This window comes from Emys orbicularis, chromosome 2 (genome assembly GCF_028017835.1).
Source record: "Emys orbicularis isolate rEmyOrb1 chromosome 2, rEmyOrb1.hap1, whole genome shotgun sequence".
NCBI lineage: Eukaryota > Metazoa > Chordata > Testudines > Emydidae > Emys > Emys orbicularis.
In genome coordinates, this window is record NC_088684.1 from 287704789 (window position 1) to 287728930 (window position 24142).

Genomic DNA, 24142 nt, shown 5'->3' on the forward strand with positions numbered 1-24142 from the left:
GGGGGAAGGGGTGGAGTGGGGGCGGGGCCTGGAGCGGAGGCAGGGGGGTCGAGGACCCCCTGGCAAGATGAGAAGTCGGCGCCTATTGTCCGGTGGTGCCCCAATTTTTCAGGTGCCCTACGCAGTCGTGTATGCTGCGTATGTCTAAGGACGGCCCTGTGTCACTCACAGCCTCTCTGTTCGCTTCCACTAGCATCAAGGCTGTTAATGGGTGATTTTACAGTTGGCCTTAATTTCTTCTTCTTAATTGCCAAGAAACTCTCCTCTTCATCTCCTACCACCACCCCCTCACCATGCCAGTTGGGATTCAGAGGCCTTGCTGCATGTGAGCCATGTCTCCTTAATTCAAGGTAGGCAGATGTGGGGCGGGAATATAATTAGCAGTCACAGTAGTGGGTGGAGAAATGCTACCCAGCACACACTCGATAGTTACAGAGTGCTGGAATTGGAGTTCAAAGACTTCTTGGTAAATGTGCCGTTTTGAATTTTTGATGATTGCACCTTGTAATCAGAGGTAGAAATAACCGTTATTTAATGGGGTGGTGATTTGCTGCTTCTCACAAGACCTGGATGAATCCTGCAAAACACACATCCCCTGGGCATGCCATGTCCTCTACTGAGTATAATTAAACACACACCTCTCAGGAGGTAATTGTGATCTGCTAGGAGCTTGCAGGGCCGGCTCTAGGTTTTTTGCCGCCCCAATCAAAAAATTTTTTGGCTGCCCTCCCCCCCCCCCAGCCCACCAGTGCCCCCCCCTACCCGCACCCCCTGCCGCCCCAGCACCGGGCTCTCTCTTCCCCCCCTGCACCCCTTGCCACCCCAGCACTGGGCTCCCCCCCAAATGTGGGATCCGCTACCAGCACACGGCGGCCAAGCCCTGGCCCAGCCGTGACTCTGTCCCCATGCGGGTGGAGCTGCTGGGCGGCGCGGAGTGGGAGTACTTCCAGGTGGCAGTGCGGCTGCGGGGTGGCGCGGAGAACACGGCCCCTCCCTGGGCTTCGCGGCGCTGCTGGTGGCCAAGGTGGATCAGTTTGTGCTCACCGCCCTCACCCCTGACATGCTGGCAGCCGAGGACCCGGAGAGCCCCCCGGACCTGCTGCTCTTCAGCCTCACCGCGCCCTGGCCCAGCCCCGGCAGGCGGGAAGGCGAGGATCTCCGGCTGCGGGGCTACCTGCTCAGCACCGACGAGCCCAGCCGGCCGCTCACCTCTTCACACACCCCGGGAGCCCCTCTCGCTGCCGCCACAGCCCGGGCTTGGCTCCAGGGGACGCCACTTCCATCCCTCCCTGGCTCCTCACACACTCTGGGCAGGGCTGCCCAGAGAATTCAGGGGGCCTGGGGCAAAGCAATTTCGGGGGTCTCTTCCATAAAAAAAAGTTGCAATACTATAGTAACATGTATTTGGAAATGTAAAAAATAACTAGTGAAATAGATTCAAAAATTAATTTGTAATAATTTGAAAATACACTAAATACATTATTTAAAAACATTAAATGCTTTAATGGTATGTATACATTTGCAATTACATAATGGGCTGTTGCTGGGTGATGGTTGGTGCCAATGGGCTGTCGCTGCCTGGGGGTGGTGCTGCTGTTGCCCAGGGCTGGGTGGGAAGCTGGGCTCTGGGTTGGGGGGTACCCGGCTCACAGGGGCTGGGCTCAGGGCTGTGGGGAGATGGGGTCGGGGGGTGTCCGGCTCAGAGGGGCTGGGCTCGGCGCTGGGGGTCAGGGCTGTGGGGGGGATGGGGTTGGGGGGGTGTCCGGCTCAGAGGGGCTGGGCTCGGCGCTGGGGGTCAGGGTTGTGGGGGATGGGGTCGGGGGGTGCCCAGCTTAGAGGGGCTGGGCTTGGAGCTGGGGGTCAGGGCTGTGGGGAGGATGGGCTCGGGGGGTGCCCGGCTCAGAGGGGCTAGGCTCGGAGCTGGGGGTCAGGGCTGTGGGGGATGGGGTCGGGGGTGCCCGGCTCAGAGGGGCTGGGCTCGGAGCTGGGGGTCAGGGTTGTGGGGGATGGGGTCGGGGGTGCCCTGGCCCCTTACCATGCCGCTTACCCCTCTCCCAAACATCGCTGCAGCCGCCTGGTGTCTCCAGCGGGGCCTGAGTTCCCGCCGCTGGGCCGCAGCTTGTAGCCCCGCCCCCTTACCGGCTGAGATGCCGGGGGATGGGGGAAGACGGAGGCGGGGGGAGCCTTGGACATACCCGGGGCCTGGGGCAAATTGCCCCACTTGCCCCCCCCCCCCCCCCCCCCCGGGCGGCCCTGACTCTGGGAGCCCCTCTCGCCTCCACCGCAGCCCGGGCTCGGCTCCAGGGGGCGCCGCTTCTCTCCCTCCGCGCTCCTCACACACTCCGGGAGCCCCTCTAGCCACCGCCGCAGCCCGGGCTGCAGCGGCCGCGAGAGGGGCTCGGGGGGGGGGGGGAAGGGAAGCGGCGCCCGGGATGGAGATGGGGTCCTGCTGCCGCTGCCGTGCCGAGTCTCCCCAGGGCAGCGCTGTACAGGGCGCCGCCGGGCTGGGCAGGGGGGCGCGGATCCCAGCTCGCGCTGGCAGGGCGAGTGGCTGGGCCAGGGCCGGCTCCCGGCAATGCCGCCCCAAGCAAAAAAATAAAAAATAAAAATAAAAAAGGGGGGCCGGAGTGCCGCCTCTTAGAAAGTGCCGCCCCAAGCACGTGCTTGGAGGGCTGGTGCCTAGAGCCGGCCCTGGGAGCTTGCCCCATTCCTCACCGTGTGTTTCCCTGGTGGTGAATGATGTTACAGAGCTTGTGAAGGAGCATGTCCTAGGATTTAACCTCCCAAAAGGAACTCTGCTTGGGAATAATAACCCCATGGTGAAGCTGGTGCCCTGAATAATGGGCACCAGCTGCCCGATGATTTAGTGAGAGCAGAACCTACTGCTCAAACTCAGTTTGAGACTTGGCATCCCGACTCTTGTCTGGGCTGGAGGCATGTTCATAGAATCTTAGAAGATTAGGGTTGGAACAGACCTCAGGAGGTCACCTAGTCCAACCCCCTGCTCAAAGCAGGACCAACGCTAACTAAATCATCCCAGCCAGGGCTTTGTCAAGCCGGGCCTTAAAAACCTCTAAGGATGGAGATTCCACCACCTCCCTAGGTAACCCATTCCAGTGCTTCACTACCCTCCTAGTGAAACAGTTTTTCCTAATATCCAACCTAGACCTCCCGCACTGCAACTTGAGACCATTGCTTCTTGTTCTGTCATCTGCCACCACTGAGAACAGCCTACCTCCATCCTCTTTGGAACCCCCCTTCAGGTAGTTGAAGGCTGCTATCAAATCCCCCCCCCCCTCTTCTCTTCTGCAGACTAAATAACCCCAGTTCCCTCAGCCTCTCCTCATAAGCCATGTGCCCCAGCCCCCTAATCATTTTCATTGCCCTGTGCTGGACTCTCTCCAATTTGTCCACATCCCTTCTGTAGTGGGGGGACCAAAACTGGATGCAATACTCGAGGTGTGGCCTCACCAATGCCGAATAGAGGGGAATAATCACTTCCTTCGATCTGCTGGCAGTGCTCCTACTAATGCAGCCCAATATGCCGTTAGCCTTCTGGGCAACAAGGGCACACTGCTGACTCATATCCAGCTTCTTGTCCACTGTAATTCCCAGGTCCTTTTCTGCAGAACTGCCGCTTAGCCAGCAGGTCCCCAGCATATAGCAGTGCATGGGATTCTTCCTTCCTAAGTGCAAGACTCTGCACTTGTCGTTGTTGAACCTCATCAGATTGCTTTTGGCCCAATCCTCCAATTTGTCTAGGTCACTCTGGACCCTATCCCTACCCTCCAGTTTATCTACCTCTCCCCCCAGCTTAGTGTCATCTGTGAACTTGCTGAGGGTGCAATCCATCCCATCATCCAGATCATTAATGAAGATGTTGAACAAAACCGGCCCCAGGACTGACCACTGGGGCACTCCGCTTGATACCGGCTGCCAACTAGACATCAAGCCGTTCATCACTACCCGTTGAGCCCGATGATCTAGCCAGCTGTCACATTAGCTTAAGCTTTTTGCCTGAACAGCACTAAAAGGAAGGGTTAACTTTTTAACGGTCACCACTAATTTGCCTGGAGGACTCTCCTATGATACTAGTCCAGCTCCAGACCATAGTTCTTTGGCTCAACGTCTAGAGTAGGTTGTCACCTTATGCTTCTTCTCTTCTTGTGCTGCTCCTGGAAAAGGGAGATGACAACATCAAGGGTGTGCGTGGGAAAAGATGACAGGCCAGGCTGAACCCAACCTGGGCTTGGGGAATGGCTGGCTTAGCTGTGCCCTGTAGGAGTGGCTGTTATTCAGTTTTCTCACCTGCAGTAGCTATTAGATGGTCTCCTTAGCCCTGGGGAGAGAGCAATGAGAGAACAGGAAATCCCAGCACCCTCACATCTGTGCTGAATTCTTCATCCAAGTGGGCATAGGGCAGCCACGTGGAATGCTTGGGAACACAGTCTCCCCCAGATAGGTGTGATCCCGTCTGGCAGTTCTGGTGGGCCGGAGGTGTATCCTGTGTCTGGCAGTGGACTGTACGGATGGTTCAGAAGAATGTGTAAGACCCCCGCACTCAGCAGGTGCCCCCCACGTTTGGTCTCATTTCTGTCTCTAGAGACTGACTGCAACCCTGAGTTGTGAGGTTTCACAAAGGCAATTCTGTAGCCATCTCAATCTCCAATTCATTATAATTCTTGGCTTTCCTCCATGTTTCTCTACCTTTCCTGCTGCCACAGAGGTTCAAGTCTCCTGCAGAATCCAGTACTGAACGATGCTAAAGAAATGTGTGGCTTTGCACTGACTAGATTTAATTAGCCTGCCTTTTTCCCCCCCTCTTTGTTCTCTCCCCACTCTTCTCCAGCTTACAATATCTCCTCTTTTGCTGGCTTGTTTGAAACCTTGGCCTGTATTAGCCACCTCACTGCACTACCTCCAGGCTTTTGTCCCATACAGCTAATCCGCCTTCTTCCACCAGGCCCCCAGTGCTTCTTGTTTGACGGTGCCCCCATGCAAACACAATAAGCCACTAGGAAGCAGATGGCTCAGATTTACTTCAAGGTAACCAATGCACCTGCAAATGCAGTGACTCATCTCAGCTTCAGTTAATATAAATAGGGGAAGAGAGAGAAAGGGATTGAAAATAAAAGTCCCTGGAGGAGAAAAATATTTCATCTCATTGTTACCTGTTGCTTTTCCCTGCTTCTGTATAAACTCGCAAAGGTTTTTAAAAATAATAACCAGCTGAAATCAGCCATTCCCCAAAACGCTCATACAATTAATTCCACTTCATACCCAGAGCCAGCACCTCCCATGCTATAAGTCAGTGTAACACTAGTTACACATGCTGAGGAGCTCGCCTTCGATGTCTTACACCCTCTTCCTCCTCCTCGCTCTGCTTTTGCCCTTGACACCGTAAACTCCTTATATACCCAGTACGACTCCATGATCACCTCTGTGCCTCTTCGACTGAGAATCCCAGGCACAGTAGATTCTAGACACCCTCCTTATGACAGACCTTCTTGTGGGTTTACAGGCTGTTCTGTGTCCTTAGGATTCTCATAGACTTTAAGGTCAGAAGGGACCATTATGATCATCTAATCTGACCTCCTGCACAACGCAGGCCACAGAATCTCACCCACCCACTCCTGTAACAAACCCCTGACCTATGTCTGAGCTATTGAAGTCCTCAAATCGTGGTTTAAAGACCTCAAGGTGCAGAGAATCCTCCAGCAAGTGACCCGTGCCCCACGCTGCAGAGGAAGGCAAAAAAGGGTCAGATTCCTAGTCGCCCACCACATGGTTTGTACTAAAGCAACATCTATTGAGAACAGAGAGGAAAATCCATATTCAGCAAAGGATACCGTATGCGTAACTTTGGGCCAAACACTTAGCTGGTGTAAATGGGCATAGCTTCATTGGTGCTGGTGATTCACACCAGCTGGGGATCTGGCCCAACATACCTACCCTTAAACTCTATAAAAGTTCATCTAGATAAGGATAATCTACATTCGTTACGTGTAAGCAAAAGGCTTACATGACTAGAGAACTCATTCCCCTCTGTTTTTGAGTGGCGTCTATCGTCCCGGAGATCCGGGTTTCTCACAACAAAATTTTTGGTGGCCTCAGAGTGCCGCTTAGTTTGCCTCTCCGTAAAATCCACCCCGGGCTGGTGCCAAAGCTTTAGCCAGAACATGTGGTGCTTAACGCAATGATTAGCCACAAAGAGTTAAAGCCACAAAGGCATTGTGGGGCTCTGAGAATGCCTACTGCCTCAGGCCTCACAGGCTGGGTAGACTGAGAAGCCCACTGAGTAGGGTTGCCAACTGTGTAATCACACAAACCCAAACACCCTTGCCCCGCCCACTGCCCCGCCCCTGCCCGAGGCCCCACCCCCTCTTGCTCCATCCCTCCTTCCTCCATTGCTCGCTCTCCCCCACCCTCACTCACTTTCACCGGGCTGGGGCAGGGGGTTGGGGTGCGGGAGGGGGAGCGGGCCATAGGCTGGGGCTGAGGGGTTCCGCATGTGGGAGGGGGTGCCGGGCTGAGCCTGGGGCAGCGGGTTAGGGTGCAGGAGGGAGTGCAAGCTCTGGGAGGGAGTTTGGGTGCTGGAGGAGGCTCAGGGCTGGGGCAGGGGGTTTTGGTGCGGGAGGGGGTGTGGGGTGCAGGCTCGGGGAGGGAGTTTGGGTGTGGGAGGGGGCTCAGGGCTGGGGGAGGGGTTTTGGGGTGGGGGCTCTGGCTGGGAGGCGCTTACCTTAGGTGGCTCCCGGTCGGTAGCCCCCTGCCTGCCCTGGCCCCACACCGCTCCTGGAAGCAACCAGCACATCCCTGCAGCCCCTGGGGAGAGCAGGGGGGCTCTGCACACTGTTTCCGCCCGCAGGCACCGCCCCAGCAGCTCCCATTTGCTAAAGTTCCCAGCCAATGGGAGCTGCAGAGTCAGTGCTCGGGGCGGGGGCAGCGTGTGGAGACCTCCTCTCTCTACCCAGGGCTGCAGGGATGTGCCGGCCGCTTTCGGGAGTGGCGCGGGGCCAGGACAGGCAGGGAGCCTGCCTCAGCCCCGATGTGCTGCCGGACTTTTAGCGGGCTAAAATCTCCCGGTTTGGCTTCACTAGCTTCCAGGAAATAGACCCCGGTTCCGGGAGACCCCTGGCGAAACTGGGAGGGTGGCAATCCTACCACTGAGGCTTAAGAGTGAGCCAGCTGTCAAGCAACTCAGTGGCATCAGGACATGCATGGCTTTGTGCAGTGGTTCTCAACGTTTTTCTTTCTGAGCCTCCCCCTCCAACATGCTATAAAAATCCCAGGGTCCAGTGGAGGGGGTGTGGGGGGGGGCTTCAGCCACTGGAAGGGAGGGTGCTCGGGGCTTTTGCCCTGCGGGGCACTGGGACTCCGGGCTCCCTGCTTTAGCCCCATGGGGCACTGAGGTTCGGGGCTCCTGGCTTTAGCTCTGCAGGGTGCCGGGGCTTGGGACTTCTGCCCTGTTGGGTGCCAGGGCTCAGGGCTCCTGGCTTTAGCCCTGTGGGGTGCTGGGGCTTTGAACTCCTGGTTTTAGCTCTGCAGGGCGCCGGGACTTGGGACATCTGCCCTGTGGGGTGCCAGGGCTCCAGGCTTTAGCCCCATGCTCCCAACTTTAGCCTCATGGTAGGGAGATCAGGGCTCACAGACCCCCTTGGTTGAGAACCACCTGCTTTGTGCATGCCCTGCAGTGGCAACTGAAGCATGGGGACTTTACTGGCAGAAATTTAGCCAGCTAGGGAATTTAGATCCCTCCAAGATTAGACACAGCAGAGCAAGGCTCTTTGAGGGGCTTAATGGTGCCTAAAGTGGCAGTAGGGGCCTAAGGCCCAGCGCCTCAAAGGTGCCTAACGCTCATTGAATTTAGTGGGAGCTCAGCCCCTTTCAGGAGCACAGCCCTGGGCCCTCTGTGGCTCTAACCCCAGGCGCCCCGAGCACGCTGTGGCTATGGCCCGGGGTTAAGAACTCAGTGAGCGCGAGAGACGGCCCATGGCCTGCTCTGAAAGACACAGTCACTGGCGAGCGGAGGGGAAAGGAGCCCCGAGCACTTGACAAGGCCATTCCATCAAGGTCTCCTCGCTGAGTTGAGTGGGCCTGAATGACGCCAGCGCCAGCGGGCGGCTGGGCTTGCCGTGTGTCTTTGCGCGTTTGAATCGGCCGAGTGAGTCAGAGTGTATTCATGGAAATGAGAGACACGTCTCAAGGCTGCCGGTGGGGGGAGAGTGGGGCTGTTTGCGCCAGTGGAGCTGTTGTGAGGGAACAATGGGGAACAGTTTTCAGGTCTCACGTGCACAGAGGGGAAGGTAACCAGGCTGCGTGTTCTAGGTGCTTTCAGTGTTTGCATAAAGCCACAAGGAGCATTTCACTGTCAAAATTCAAAATACCTCCCCCGGCGAGTCAGCTCTGAAGGACGGGTTAATGGAATGGTGCCACTCCTGGCTGGTGTATTCCTTGTAGCCGCTCTCATTAGAGAGAGCACCCAGCGGTCAGGTTCCTGTGTGTTTTCCCCCCTAATATGAGTCCATTTGATTAATGGTTCTACAGCGTGTGGTTGCTGAATGCGACTAGCCAGCAGCTGTGTGCAAGCAACATGGCTGACTTTCTAGGACTGGGCCAAACAAGGCACTTAGGCCCAGACCCTCAAAGGTATCTAGGCCTCTAACTCCCATTGATTTCAATGGGAGTTAGGCATCTTCGAGGATGTGGCCTGCTCCATTCCCCTCCCCCCACTGCCCAGGCCCGTAGTCTTAGTTATTCCATTCCTGCATGGGAAGGGAAAAGTGGCTTTAAACTCTCTATACTCTATTCTGGGGTTATGCATGGACCTATCCAGCCCTCTGGTGTAAGTTAGAGCAGCCTCAGGGCTGCTCTAATTTTCAACTTTTCAGTTTCTTCCCATCCTCTGTGGGCCCAGGGGAGCAGAGACTAGTCCCAGGGCATTGTACTCTGCCCATGCCCCTAATTTGCCCTTTACCCAGGTGTTGCTAGCAGGGATGGGTTATAACCCTTATGTCAGCTAAGGTGGTCCCTATATAAGGGAATCTTCTCAGGGAGCTGTTCCCACCCACTTTAAGGCTCCTTTATGCTACCAGTGGGACATAAACGGTGAATCGGGCCCCCTATTTTTGTATTTACCACTCTCCCCCACAATAGAAGGGAAACCGTGAGAGGGAAGTTCCTGGATCGTGTGGCTTTAATATTGTTTTCTGCTGCCCAGGGCAGCAAAACAAAACTCCACTTCTGTAGCTTGGACCTTCCAGGCCATGATCTGGCGGTACTTCGCCAATGTTTGCGAACGAATTCTCACAATACTCCTGCGTGGGTGGGAAGAATCACTATCCCCATTTTTAGATGGGGAAACTGAAGCACGGGGCGATGAGCTGATTTAGTTCGAGGTTATGGAGGAAGCACCAGCTTTCGTGACTTCCAGTCCTGTGCCAATTACACAAAATGATCCTTCCTCCTATGCGGAGTCGTGCATCCAAAGCATTTTACATTCAGACATTAATTCATTCTGTCCTAGTGAGGAGTAGGGACATGTTAGCTAACATTTAAATATGGGGACGAGGCGGTAGGGAGGAGTTAAGTGGCTTCCACAAGGTGGCAGAGAAAGGTCTTGCCCTAGCCCTTGGACAACACATCTCCCAAGTTGTCCTCTTCTCTTAAGCCTTTCTGTCAATCTTCTCTTCTTCTGGTGTGGTCAGGCAGGGCCCATTCTCTCTGTAGAGGCTACGCCTGTTCCCGTGACTCCCCAGGCTCCTCCCCATGTACTCTTTATACCCACAGCTTAGCTCCCCGAGCTGTGTTGGCCTGGCAGTGCGTGTGGCTCAGGCAGTCTCTCAGAGTCTTGGATAAGCTAATTAAGAGCCGGACACCGTGCACGGCCCTGAGCAATGCCTGTGAAATGCTGAGGGCTGTACGCTCCCAGGGGACAGGCAGCTCAGCCCACCAGCATATTCCAGCCTGTCCTGACCTGAGGGATGGATAAATGGAGTGTAAACAAAGGACCAGCCTGTTTAGGGAGGGCTGGGCTGCCTAATGATAGGTTTAAGGAGTCTCGAGGGGCTAGTCAGAGAAGCCCACCTCATGATCCTCATCCTCCCCATTCTGCTTCCTGAGCCCAATTAGACTATAAGCTACATGGGGCAGGGACCCATTATTTTACTGGGTTGAGAAGCCCTGCCCAGCTATGGGTCAGTAGAAAGACCCTGCATAGCCACTGGCTCTACAGCAGTGAATCCGTCCCAGAATCCCCAAAACCTGAGCAAAAGAAACTAGCTCAGCCAAAGCCTGAAAGGGCAAAACGACCAGCTGAGAGCACTTGGCAGGCCGCTGCAGCCTGGGAGCAGCACTGGCCGCCGTGCCCACTAGGGCCAGAAGCCTCTCTCTTTTCAACGGCCCCTGTGTGTGTTTGGGTGCAAAGAGCTTGGTGCCCCACTCCAAGTGCTAAGGAAGGAGCTTCCCGGACTCTGATAATGAGAACCCAGCCCCCTTCCCTCCCAGGGTGTCTCAGCCCATGAATGAGTGACGTTGCACACTCCCTCGGCAGGATGGTAAAGACGATTGCAGCTGATGGTCCCCTCCCAAGAGATTCAGGCCCAGATCCTCAAAGGTATTGAGGTGTTTAATTGGGAGTTAGGCACCTAAATCCCTTTGATCTGGGGCCTCAGGCCTTTCTGGCGCAGTTTGGCCCTTTGCCAGCTTCCATTGCTGCTCTGGGTTAGAAGATGCGCAAACCGTCAGTCTCTGTCAAAGGGAAAGAGAACTCCCCTTGCACAGCTGGGTTTTAGCAAAGTTTATTTACGACAGGGAGGGGGAGAGTTTCTGGACCGTTGCTGGCATCTTTGCCTCTGTGGCCTTCATGTCCCCTTCTTATCCACCTCTCTCTCTCCTTGGATTTCCTCCTCGGATTCCTTCTTCCTGTTGCTCACTCGCTTTGTGGAAGTTTCCGAGCGGGGATGTTCCTGAGAGCTGGAGCAGCATGTGCTGGAACAGGCTTTCTCAGGATTTGTTACTATCTGATGCCTAGTGGGAGAGGAGCCTGCGGAAATGTCGCTATGGGCTGATCCCACGACTGACAGCATCACCCGCTTTACCCCATCCCAATAGATATGCTGAGCCACAGGATGTTTGCCTCTGATCTTGTAAATACTTCCTGTGGCCCCTGATCCCTGTTATCTGGTCTTCAGGAAGTGCATTAGTTTACCTGATGGCAGATGGTTTATGGTCCTCCAGCAATTTGTCCAGAGCTAAAATTGAAAGAGAAGGTGTGTTAATCCCAGTGCATAAACAACTGAGGCTTTAACCTGCATAGACCAGAACTCCTTAGTTAAACCACCCCCGTAACCACACAATGGCACCAATAACATGCCCACGCATGGGCAGTGGATATCAGACACTCACATCTCAGGACTGTCAGAGCTCTCCTTTATATCACCCAGGCCCCCAGGTTCCCATCCTAGGGGCTTCGAGCCCAAGCTCTAGTCACACATTCAACACCCTGCCTGTGCTGTGGGACCCATATCCCTGCCCTTCTCCTAGGACATGCAGAGGGGAGGCGTCCCAGTTTCTGACATTATCCACATGCCAAGCATTTGAGACCTGAGTTTGGGAGCAAAATGGGCCCATGACATGAGCTACAAACTCTGAGGGATAGGCAGAATCAGGAGGGGCTTAGTTCTACTAAATCTTACTTTTTGAAGTTGTGTTTTGCTTTCAGCTCTGAGCCCCCAGAATCCAGGGTTGAGGTGATCACCAAAATGGTTATACTTTGGGTCCATCTCTGAAAACCCTGGGGTAATTTTCTCTTGGAATTATTTACATTGAACCATAAATAGCACAGCCCTCTGCAAATGAGAACTTGTCACTTGATATCATCAAAATCCACACCCATCCCTTCATTCAGGTCCATGCACTCAACGAAGAAACTTACCTATATGGTTAAACCAAAACCCCTATCCGTTATCACGTTCTCAGGGAAGACTATGAAGTTTTGATCTGCTGCCAGATAAGAATCTCAGATCTTAATATGCTTAGGAATTATAGGCAATACACACAATCAACAAATAATAAGACCCAACCAAGGTTAGCATACCTGTCAGGGTTCCCACCCCACTCTGAACTTTAGGGTACAGACGTGGGGACCCTCATGAAGACCCCCTAAGCTTATTTCTACCAGCTTAGGTTAAAAACTCCCCTATTCCTTGGATTAAGTAACGCTGCCACCACCAAGTGATTTAAACAAACATTTAGGGAGGGCCACTTGGAGCCCTACCTTCCCCAAATATCCCCCCAAGCCCCTACACCCCTTTTCCTGGAGAGGCTTGAGAATAATATTCTCACAAATTGGTACAGGTGAACACAGACCCAAACCCTTGGATCTTAAAACGATGAAAAATCAATCAGGTTCTTAAAAGAAGAATTTTAATTAAAAAAAAGGTAAAAGAATTACCTCTGTAAAATCGGGATGGTAAGTACTTTACAGAATAACAAAAGACTCAAGAACATAGAGGATCTCCCCTCTAGGCAAAACCTTAAAGTTACAAATCCAGGGATAAACCTCCCTCTAGACAAAAACTCCCTCTAGGCAAGGAAAATTACAAGCCAAAATAAAAGTAAGCTAACACATTCCCTTATTATTACTTACCAATTCTAATTGAGTTGGATTGCTTGCCTTCTTGATCTGTCTCCGGCAAGCACACAGAATGGACAGACCAAGAACAGACAAAACAAAGCCTTTTCCCCCTCCCCAGATTTGAAAGTATCTTGTCCCCTTATTGGTCCTTTTGGTCAAGTGCCAGCCAGGTTACCTAAGCTTCTTAACCCTTTACAGGTAAAAGGATTTTGTGCCTCTGGCCAGGAGGGATTTTATAGTACTGTATACAGAAAGGTGGTTACCCTTCCCTTTATATTTATGACAATACCATTGTGGCAGGTGCTACACATACACGTAACATGAGACAGTCCCTGCCCCAAGATATTTGCATTCAGTATAAACAAGACTGACAAAGGTTGGGGAAAGGAAGTATTAACCTTATTTTACAGAGAACTGTGGAATCCTCTTCCACTGCATTCTTAAAATGGGTGAAGACAGCAAAACACCATGATAAAATTTCAGTTTGGCCAGGGACTATGAAACGACATTACTTCCAAAGGCATAACAAGTTAAATAGTCAGGAGTTAAAGTGTAAGATCCTAGCGCATGTGAATGGGACAGCAAAGGAGGCAATGCAGCAGTTGTTTAACAGCTGGACGGCACCATTACCCAACAGTTTGGGACAGGAGGTGGTCAAATCCGGATGACAGTGCCAAACAGGTGATTTCCAAGGGAGACTGAGCTGAGTTCACCAGTTCCTTGAGGAGTTGGCAAAGAGCTTGGGTGAGAGTGACAGCGCCTGGAGCAGTTCATTACTAAGGAACAAAGGGTGGGTGGGGGAGGCTGAGAAGGAATTTTCAAAGGCTGATTTGTTTTTGTTTAACCTGGGAGTGTGGAGCCTGTGTCTTTGACCTTCGTCTGGGGGCTGCTCTGATAAGCCCAGGCTGCCAATAATTAAGCTGGCGAGCAACTCAGGGTGTTGTTGCTTCTAAGAGACCCCAGAAAGACCCATGCGGTGTTATAGACATCGCCTTCCCTGGCAGTCCATGCAAGGGGCCCCGTGGGAGAGAGCACATCCTCATGGGCTAATAACCCAATAGGCACATCATCCAGCCCATACAGCTCCCACCATCTGAGCCAGATTGAAGGCAGCCACCTGGATGAGGAATTGAGCCAGCCAGAGGACTTGGGTAAGACCAGAGGTTTACAGTTGTTTTCTACCGTGTTTGTAACCCCGAGAGGGGAGAGGTGGGGCTGTCCCAGCTCAAGTAATGAAAAAGCCACTATCATTGAGGGAAAAACTCCCTGCGAGGCTTATTTGGCTCAGTTCAACATTATAGCCCTACTGAATGGTGGGGAAGGTTGGTTTCTAGCAGCCAACGGGAGTGGCCCAGATATGATAGTGTTGCAGAAGTTACGTCCAGAAAAGAGACTGATGATTCAGAACTGGAACAAGCCCTTGACATGGGGTTTGGAACAGGGGCGCCATTTAGGGGGGGAAGGGAAGGGCTCTAGCCCCCGCCCTGAGTTTCGTAGGGGAGGTCTACTCACCCTAGCCCCAGATGGAGCTCTTAACGGCAATAGCTTGAGTGTGATATGTGGAGTTCGGAAGCTGGGAGCGGCGCAGCCTTTGTGGCAGGGAGTTCGTTTATAAACAGAGGCAGGGCGATTAAGATAACAAAAAGCTTGTCATTAAAGTTAATTAAGGATCATTAGATGATCCTAAAGAACTGCCAGGCACTTCAGTTAAAAGATAGGAAACAAAGGGTAGGAATAAAAGGTGAGAATGGAGAGAGGTAAATAGTGGTGTCCCCCAGGGATCTGTACTGGGCCCAGTCCTATTCAACATATTCATAAACGATCTGGAAAAAGGGGGTAAACAGTGAGGTGGCAAAATGTGCAGATGATGCAAAACTACTAAGATAGTTAAGTCCCAAGCAGACTGTGAAGAGCTACAAAAAGATCTCACAAAACTGGGTGACTGGGCAACAAAATGGCAGATGAAATTCAATGTTAAATAAATGCAAAGTAATGCACATTGAAAAACATCATCCGAACTATACATATAAAATGATGGGGGTCTAAATTAATTGTTACCACGCAAGAAAGAGATCTTGGAGCATTGTGGATAGTTCTCTGAAAACATCCACTCAGTGTACAGCATCAGTCAAAAAAAGCGAACAGAATGTTGGGCATCATTAAGAAAGGGATAGATAATAAGACAGAAAATATCATATTGCCCCTATATAAATCCATGGTACGTCCACACCTTGAATACTGTGTGCAGATGTGGTCGTACCCAGTATGGCCGTTCTTATGTTCTTATATAGAACCCAGATGTATCTGCTCCCCGCTGTAACCCACTAAGAGCCCGATCTCCTCCCAGAGCTGGGATAGAACCCAGGAGTCCTGACGGGGTCTCTCTCTCTACAGAGTTAGCAATAAAGTAAGAATATACATTAACATTTTAAACCTAACCAGTGTCCCTTAAGTGACTTGCCACAAGATGTCAAAACACGTTGTTATTAGAGCTGAGTGGGTCTAATATTTATTTAAATTTTTCTTTCTTTCATAAAGGATTAGATACAGGGCTCCTGTCAGCTAATTGCTAAGTTATCTGCCAAAAAACTAGAGTTTTCAAGTGCTTAAGTAGCCCCAGGAATCACGGTTACAGTTGCCTCCCCCCACCAAACTCTGAAATGGCACCCCTGGTTTGGAGCCCGTTCTTTGGAGGCGGAGCGGGGTTGGGAGCTGACAGCTCCACCACCTGGCCGGGCTCGGGGCTGACAGCTCATGGCTGCCACGAAATAGCCTCGCAACCCCCTGAGGGGTTGGGACCCCCAGTTTGAGAACCCCTGATCTAGAGTATCTAGTGGACTGGTTCCAACACAGTGCGATACACTTAAAAGCTGGGGTGTGTACAAGACGGGGGGGGGGTCAAGCAGGGCCACGATCCCCCCAATAATTGGCAGGGACACAAAGCTCCTGGGGCTGTGGTGGGGAGCATGAGCTCCAGCCTCAGGGCGGCAGTGGGGGCACACAACATGCCCCTCCAAAGACAGTCACATTTAAGTTCCTGCGCATGCCGCTGCTTACAAGGAATAGCAGAATGGTCTCGGAGACTTTCTGGTTAGGAATCAGGAGGTGTTCTCCCATTCCAAGAGAGAGATGTGCTGGACCAGTGCAGTACAGCCCAAGACTGAGAGTGGGGGAAAGCAACTTATTAAATAGCCACCAGTCACCATTTACCAGTAGCAAAGAGGGCAGACACAGTACAGGCCATCTAGGAAGTTCTTTAGGAAGTCCTTGGGCCTCAGCTGTAGTGACGGTTAAGAAAAAGGATGACAACACCAGATTGTGAGGCCCATATCAAACGAAATGAAGTCACTTTAAAGGATTATTATCCATTACCATGAAATAGGTGATAGCCTGGATGCTGTAGCAGGTTCAATTTCATTTTCCACAGTGGATTTTAGAAGTGGATATTGGCAAGTGGAAGTGGGTCCAAAAAAGACAGGAGAAAAAAACTGCTTTCACAGCAGGGTAAGGCCTGTGGCAACTTAAAGCGATGGCTTTTGGCTTGTGCAATGTACCAGCCACATTTGGGAGATGAAAGGAGAGGCTATTACAGCGCATGCCTCTCACAGCCTGGCTGTTACACATAGATAATATCCTGGCTCATGCTAAAACATTGGAGCAAGAACTGAACTATTTACAAACGGTCTGTGATGAGCAGAAGGTGACCAGTTTGAAACTGCCACCAAAGAAACGTGAGTTGTTTCAAAAAGAGGTAATTTGCCTTGGGCACACAATCAGCGAGCAGGGAATTTCCACTGACAAAGAAAACGGAGACTGTACAGAGCTGGCCAACTCCCCAGACACTCACAGTTGTGCAGAGTTATAGGTCTCTGTTCCTATTACAGCAGGTTCATTTATGGGTTTGCCAATATTACTAAATCACTGCATAGCTGGGGGGAGAAAGGGAAGCCGTTTCAGTGCTCAGCAGAGTGTGATGTAGCAATTGCAGAGGGGGAAGAAGGCTCGGGTGACTGCAGCTGGCTTGGCCTCTCCATGTTTCAAACCCTTCTCATACACAGATGGTAGTCAAATATCAGAGGGGTAGCCGTGTTTGTTGCTTTTTACAGATCCAGACTAAGAGTCCTGTGGCAACTTATAGACTAACAGACGTATTGGAGCATAAGCATGCGTCGGACGCATGTGGGTATTCACCCACGAAAGCTTATGCTCCAATACATCTGTTAGTCTATAAGGTGCCACAGGACTCTTTGTCGCTTTTTACAGATGGTAGCGTTTATGGCTGGGGGTAGTATTGACACAAGGGACTTGAGAGAGTGGTGGCTTATCAGAGCAAAAGTCTAAGGTCTCCTGAAAGAAATAACTGTAGCATCTGAAAGGAACTCCTCCCGGGGTTAGATCTAGAAAACATTTTCCTCACTATCTGTATAGGAGGAAAGTTTTGGTCGGGCCAGACTATGCACTCCTGTAATGGCTCTTTAGATTCAGGAACCCTGAAGGAGAGCTTGCGAAGTGATTGAAGAAACTGCAGTGCTGTGAGTTCACAATTACACAGAGGCCTGGCCATAAGCATATTAATACTGATGCCTTGTTAGGGTACAGATGTGGTCTCCTCATCTCCAAAAAGATATACTGGCATTAGAAAAGGTTCAGAGAAGGGCAACTAAAACGATTAGGGGTTTGGAACGGGTCCCATATGAGGAGGGATTAAAGAGGCTAGGACTTTTCAGCTTGGAAAAGAGGAGACTAAGGGGGGATATGATAGAGGTCTATAACCAGGGCCGGCTCTAGCGTTTTTGCCGCCCCAAGCAGAAAAAAAAAAAAGCTGTGATTGCAAGCGGTGGCAGCTCTACCGCCGCTTCATTCTACGGCGGCAATTCGGTGGCAGGTCCTTCGCTCCAAGAGGGAGTGACGGCCCCGCCGCCGAATGGCCGGACGTGCCGCCCCCCTCTTCATTGGCCGCCCCAGGCACCTGCTTACTAGGCTGGTGCCTGGAGCCGGCCCTGTCTATAAAATCATGAGTGATGTGGAGAAAGTGAATAAGGAAAAGTTATTTACTTGTTCCCATAATATAAGAACTAGGGGCCACCAAATGAAATTAATGGGCAGCAGGTTTAAAACAAATAAAAGGAAGTTCTTCTTCACACAGCGCACAGTCAACCTGTGGCACTCCTTGCCTGTGGAGGTTGCGAAGGCTAGGACTATAACAGGGTTTAAAAGAGAACTGGATAAATTCACGGAGGTTAAGTCCATCAATGGCTATTAGCCAGGATGGGTAAGGAATGGTGTCCCTAGCCTCTGTTTGTCAGAGGGTGGAGATGGATGGCAGGAGAGAGATCACTTGATCATTACCTGTTAGGTTCACTCCCTCTGGGGCACCTGGCATTGGTCACTGTCAGTAGACAGGATACTGGGCTGGATGGACCTTTGGTTTGACCCAGTATGGCCGTTCTTATGTTCTTACTGTTTGCAATTAGCCCCTCAAGCAAGAGAGGAAGGAATAGGTTGCCCAAGGGGACGGGTGTGCTTCTGATCCTATGAATTGCAGAAGTGCACAAGTTCCTGGTTCATCTGCTGGAACAGGGGATGTGGGGTTGCAGGAATGTGCTTCAGAACAACTAAAAAACTTCCCCAACAGAGGATCTGGCTAGCAGAAGTGTGTGTGACTGGACAATCAGTTGGCAAACAGCCACCCTGGAGCACAGTATCCCCTCGGGATACCACTGTCCAAGTTTTCCGGTCACAATGGGACTGCTAGGTGTTCAAAGAGGAACTAGTGTATAGATGATGGGAGAAACCAGCAAGACACAGAAGCGGAGAAGGAAAGCCAAGGAGCAGCCTGGAAGCACTGTGTGGTCCTGGTAGGAGCCTTAAGAGAGGCTTTGCATTGCAGTTGCTGGCTGAAAGAGGCTTGGTCCTGTGAGCATTGATGCTGTCTCCTGTTATTTTGGTTCCTCCTGCGTTCAGGAAAACAGGACTTGGTACATTCCTTATAAATAAACAAGATTGTATCAAAGGTACCAGACTCGATCTTCATCCATCTTCAATTTCTCCCCCAACTGGAACAAACTGTGCTACAAGACCCAGAATTTTTCACTAGTAGTTTAGGTCAAAAGGGGTAACAGGAGGTTAGTACCAAGTAATTGGGTGCAATGTGCTCTCGGGGTGGGATCTTTGCTTTGATAATTACACGGTCTTGTCTTCGGAGCTTTATTTTTACCTATTCCAGCTGGAGACCCTGTCCACCGGCTTCCAGACCCCTTCATTCAACCTTCATGAAGTGCTCCATGGCTCGCCCGGCAGCCACCTGGACAGATGGCTCCTTGTCTTGTAGCAATGAGGCCAAGGCTAAAAGGAAAAGAGAAAAGGGGTGTTCGTCCCAGAGCACAAACTGCAATCGCCACTAACCAGAAATCACAGCACAGAGAGAATCCAAGATATGTTCAGTTTGTGCATTAATCTCGGAAATGTGTCTTCTTATGGGTAGTCTAGTTGGTATGAGATAGATGGATGTGACCTCAGTAAAAAGCTACATTGTGAAGAAATCATGCCTGAAACTGCTTGGGTCACCCCATTACTGCAGAGTCCAGTTTAGATAGAACTGGGATCCAGTACAGAGGTTCTTCCCAGTTCCAGTTTAGCTAGGTGGCGCTGTATCAAACAAAGGCACTGAAAGGGAACGTGATTTCTGTTTTACTGCATACGGGTCATTCTGTGCTGGGTGTGTTCTGCTTGTGAAAACGCAGAGGTACAAGTGAAAGTCTCAGCACTTTGGTTTTCTCAGTATACTCTCGATCAGACCCCCTGCCTCAAACAGAAGCTCTAGCATCATCTCAGGGAGATGAGATTGAATGCAGACCGAAGGGAAAGGCTGGAGTCACTAAGGGTACATCTACACTACAAAATAAAACCCAAGGCAGCAAGTCTCAGAGTCCGGGTCAACTGACTTGGGCTCACAGAGCTTGCACTACGGGGCTAAATATAGTAGTGTAGATGTTCCCACTTGGGCTAGAGCTCAGGCTCTGAGAACCCCCCACCCATTCCCTTACCAGGTGTCAGAGCACGAGCGGGAATGTTTACACTGCTGTTTTTAGTCCTGTCGGGCAAGCCCTTAAGTCGACCCAGCTATGTCATTGAGGGGGGTGAAAAAAATCCAACCCGAGCGACATGGTTAAACCAACCTAACCCCCGGTGTAGACAACGCTCCGTTGTCCTAGCAACCGCCTCTCGGGTAGGTGGATTGACTACACTGACGGGAGAACCCCTCCCGTTAGTAAGCGGCTCCACTGAAGCACTACACTGCCACGCCCGCAGCTGTGCCGATGTAGCGGTTTAAGTGTAGACGTAACCGGAGACTCTCTGCCATGTTTTGGGGTTTTTTTTGCGGCGTAGATGTACTGTAAGTAAGACACTCCACTGGGTGATAATGTGGACCTGCAGAGAGAGGCAGAGATGTATTGAATGGCCACTGTCATAGACTCTGTACAATGATACCCTCGTGCGCAAACAGACCAATGCGCACAGGGGGCCGGGTTTGGTTTTATCTGGGTATAAGGGAGCCATCTGACTGGGATACAGGGATTTGAGGCTGTCGCTGAGCCTGTAACCTGCACACTTCACTCCTTAGCCCAATGGCTCTAGGAACTACCTGAGACAACATGCTCCCGTGGGGGCAGCTGGTATCTCTCACCCCCCACACCTTCACCTCAAGATTGTCACAGCTCAGCTGTGCATCACGCTGCCAACAGCTTCCCATCCCATGGGCTCAGAGCCTGACCTCTAGTCACAGATGCACCAGCCTCTCTGTGTCCTGGGCCCCATCTCCCTGCCCCTCTCCTGGGACACACACAGGGGAGGCTTCCTGTCTCCTGCCATTGCCCACAGGTCATGGGTGGGGGAGAGACCTGTGTTTGGGAGCAAAATAGGCCCAGGAGGTACGTGAGTTACCAACCCTTAGGGATGGGCAAGTTGGTTTCACTTTTACAAAACCTCAGGGGTTGGAGCTGGATTTTGCTTTCAGATCTGAGGCCTGGAAGTTTGGAGAAATGGTTCTGCATGGGCCCACGGCTTCAATTCCTGGAGAAGAGAGACAGTTTCCCCTTCATGGTTCTCTGGGCCTGGGAATACTTTTGTCCTGGGATTATCTGTAATGAGACATAACTAGCACAGCCCTCTGCAAACAGGAGCTTGTCACTTACACTTAATGATATAGGCCAAGTCCATGCACTTCACTGCGTCTGGGTCTGCTAGGGAACCTAAAAGCACATGAAGCCAAGCCCTATTAGCTACCAGGAGAATCTGTGAAGTTCTGATCTGTTGTCAGGTAAGACTCTCCACGCACTTTACATGCGGGAGGAGTGACCTTTGCCCAGCAGAATCCTGCCGCCGGGTGCAGTAGAGCAACACGGCCTGATACAGCTTCATTTTGTACAGGGTCTTCCTGAAAAGCCATGTCCCCAAAAATTACAGCGTTAAGCAGACTATTAACAGAGTTAAAGTGCATGACAAGAGCAGAAGGAGAATGAAATCGACTGGTATTGAGAGGGATGTTTTCAGCTGAGCTATGAAATGAGATGCCGAGTCAGTGAGGTGGTTAGTTACCAAGATGTTAGGCACTTTGGAAACACCCAAGAGAGACAACGAGAGATGCAGAAAGGCTGTTCCATAAGGTGTGAGCTGCAGAGGAAGAGGCTTTCACACCAACAGCAGCGAGTGTGAAGAGATAACTGGGAGGGATGTGGAGAGATACAGAGAAATATTAAGTCTGTGAGGTTGGCTGGAATGATTCTATAGAAGGTTTGAGGGTCAAGGGAGGCCATTTTGACATATCCGGAAATGTCTGGGAAGCCAGTGGGCCTACTGGAGGAATGGGTGACAGGGTTTTGATTTTTTGAACCTGTGAGGTGGATGGCGAGAGCCGCATTCTGCATGCACTGGGGCCTGGAGACATGAGAGGAAAGGGAACTGACACTGTCTAGGGGAGATGAGACCAAAGTCTGGGAGAGGATTTGGGCAGAGACGGGGGTGAGGCAGCGGTGCACATGGGCAGCATTAAAGCAATTTGTGGGCCTAGAAGATATGGGAGTTGAAGGAAAGTGCAAGGACCAGGATGATACCAAGGGCATGGTCAGTGGATGCACATGGGAGGGGGGGAGTTATGGAAGGAGACAGGAGTGATGCAGCAGCTAGAGGACAGCTGGACAGGGACATAACCCAAGCGTGTAGGGCAGGAAGTGGAGACGACTATCCAGAGGCTGTATGCAGGGGATAGCGGGCTGTCCCCAAGAGAATCAGAGGAGTTCCCCAGCTTCTAGAGGAGGAACGGGCAGGTGTCCTGGGTGTGAGAGCGAGCGAGCGCCGAGAGGACTGAATTACTACAGCGATGCAAGGACGGGGCGGGGAGAGGAATTACCACAGGCTGGTTTGATTTTTTACCTATGAGTGTGGAGGCTGCTTCCCTGATCTCAGTCGGGGGCTGTTCACATAGCCCAGGCTGCTAATGATGAAGCTGGGGAGCCACCCAGGGTGCTGCTGCTTCTTGGAGAAACCAGAACCCCCCCTCTGCTGTGTTACAGATATTCCTATGGGCGTGGCAGTCAGCTCAGTGTAAGGGGTCCTCTGGGGAGAGCACACAGCACATCCACATGGGCTAATAACCCTGTGGGAGCAGGATCCAGCCAACACAGCTCCCCCAACCTGAGCCTGACCACCCGGATGTCTACACTTGGAGGAGACGTACTCACGCTAGATCTCATTGAGTGGGGGTGCTAATAGTCAAGCTAGCTCTGGCAGTGCAAGGGGCAGGGAGGACTTGCCTCCCCAAGCGTTCACCCGTCTGAGTCGCTAGATAAGTCCTTGGGGGTGGCTAGCCTCTCCCACTGCTCATGCTGCCAGGGCAGAGGCCTGGATGCAGTGCTCTGCCGGGCAATTACTCTAAGTAGGGTGATCGTATTTCCCAAAGGGAAAACAGGACACTATGCAGGGCTCGCCCGAGCCCCCCACCCACACAGAGCTGGCCCAAGCCGCTTGCCCGAGCTCCCCCCACCTGCACAGAGCTGGCCTGAGTCACTCACCCAAGCCTGCTCCTGCACGTGGGGCTTGCCTTAGGGCCCCCGTCCTCCCATGCACGGGGCTGGCCTGAGCCGCCTGGCATCACTGTGTAACGCCGACAGACCCCGATTGTCGATGAGCAGGATCGAACCTGGGACCTCTGGAGCTTAGTGCATGAGCCTCTACGGCATGAGCTAAAAGCCAACTGCTTGTTTAGCTAAGGCTGTAGCAGACTCATTTATCTCTCTCTCTAAGTGGGCTCGGTGCCACTAGATGGGACAGAACACCACACCCAGGAGGTATGTGGGTTACAACCGCTCACCCGACTCCCACCTGCTGAACGTTCTTCCGCGCCCCACTAGGGGGGCATGCCCCACCTTTTGGGCAAAACTGGGCATTTGTCCCTGCCAGCTGATCATCAGTTGGCAAGAGCAAACGGGACAAAAGCCCAGTTTTGCCAAAAAAATGCCCAGGACAGGGCTTAAAAAGGGAACGGTCTTGGCGAAAATGAAAGGCCTGGTCACCCTAACTCCAGGACAGTTTGTCAGGACATGATAAATCAGACCTTTGCTTCCTGCCTGGTTCTGCAGCTTCCAGCCATTCCAGGTAGCAGAGGGGATCTCAGAGCAGAGGTCTGGATGGGAGGGATTCACTGACTGTATCACCCCTCTCCCTTCCCCAACAAACACACCTCTGAGCCCCATGTTCACACACCCCTCAGGTGGACTCACTATGAATTGGGAGACCTGGTGCAGAACCTGCTGGGTCTGTGTCCAACCCTAATGCCTCCAAGCTCCTCTTCAGGGCATAGCTGGAAGCCTGCAAGACACAGGAGGAAGGAGGTGGTTGAGAGTGAGCCACAGAGCTCTGTCAAACCCTCCCAGCAGCAGGGACACCCCTGCAGAGTGAAGGATTACCCCCAGTCGCACCCCACAACAGGCTCTCGCCCTCCCAGGTCTGTGGGACGGGGCTGCTGGTTCCAGCAGTGGGAGAATCCCTTAGCTTTGGGAAACACAGGGGACAACGCTGCCCACGTATGGAAATCCACAGAGGCTTTAGGGGTAGGCTGGGGCGTAGGGCAGGAGAGAGCGAGACCCCCGGCATTTAATAGTGGGACAAAACTAGCAGGAGCTGCTGAGGCCTCAGGTCCTTCAGACTCACCTGGACCCTGGCGGCATTCTTGTCCCAGAGCTGCAGCAGCTGGGAGACCAGGCCACTGAGGACTTGGATCTGCAGGGCCTTTTGGTGCTTCTTCCCGACGGTCCCTAGCATGTCCCTGCAGAGCATGGCTGCCCCACAGCGAACCTCATCCCGTTCCTGGGGACAACACAGGCCAGACGTTTCCAGCTCAGGGACACTGCCGTCACCTCACAAAGTCGCTGAAGCACAGACTCGGAGAGAAGCAACCGAGCTGGGCAGCAAGTAGGCCAGTACAGACTGGTCTAAAAAACCAGTAATGGA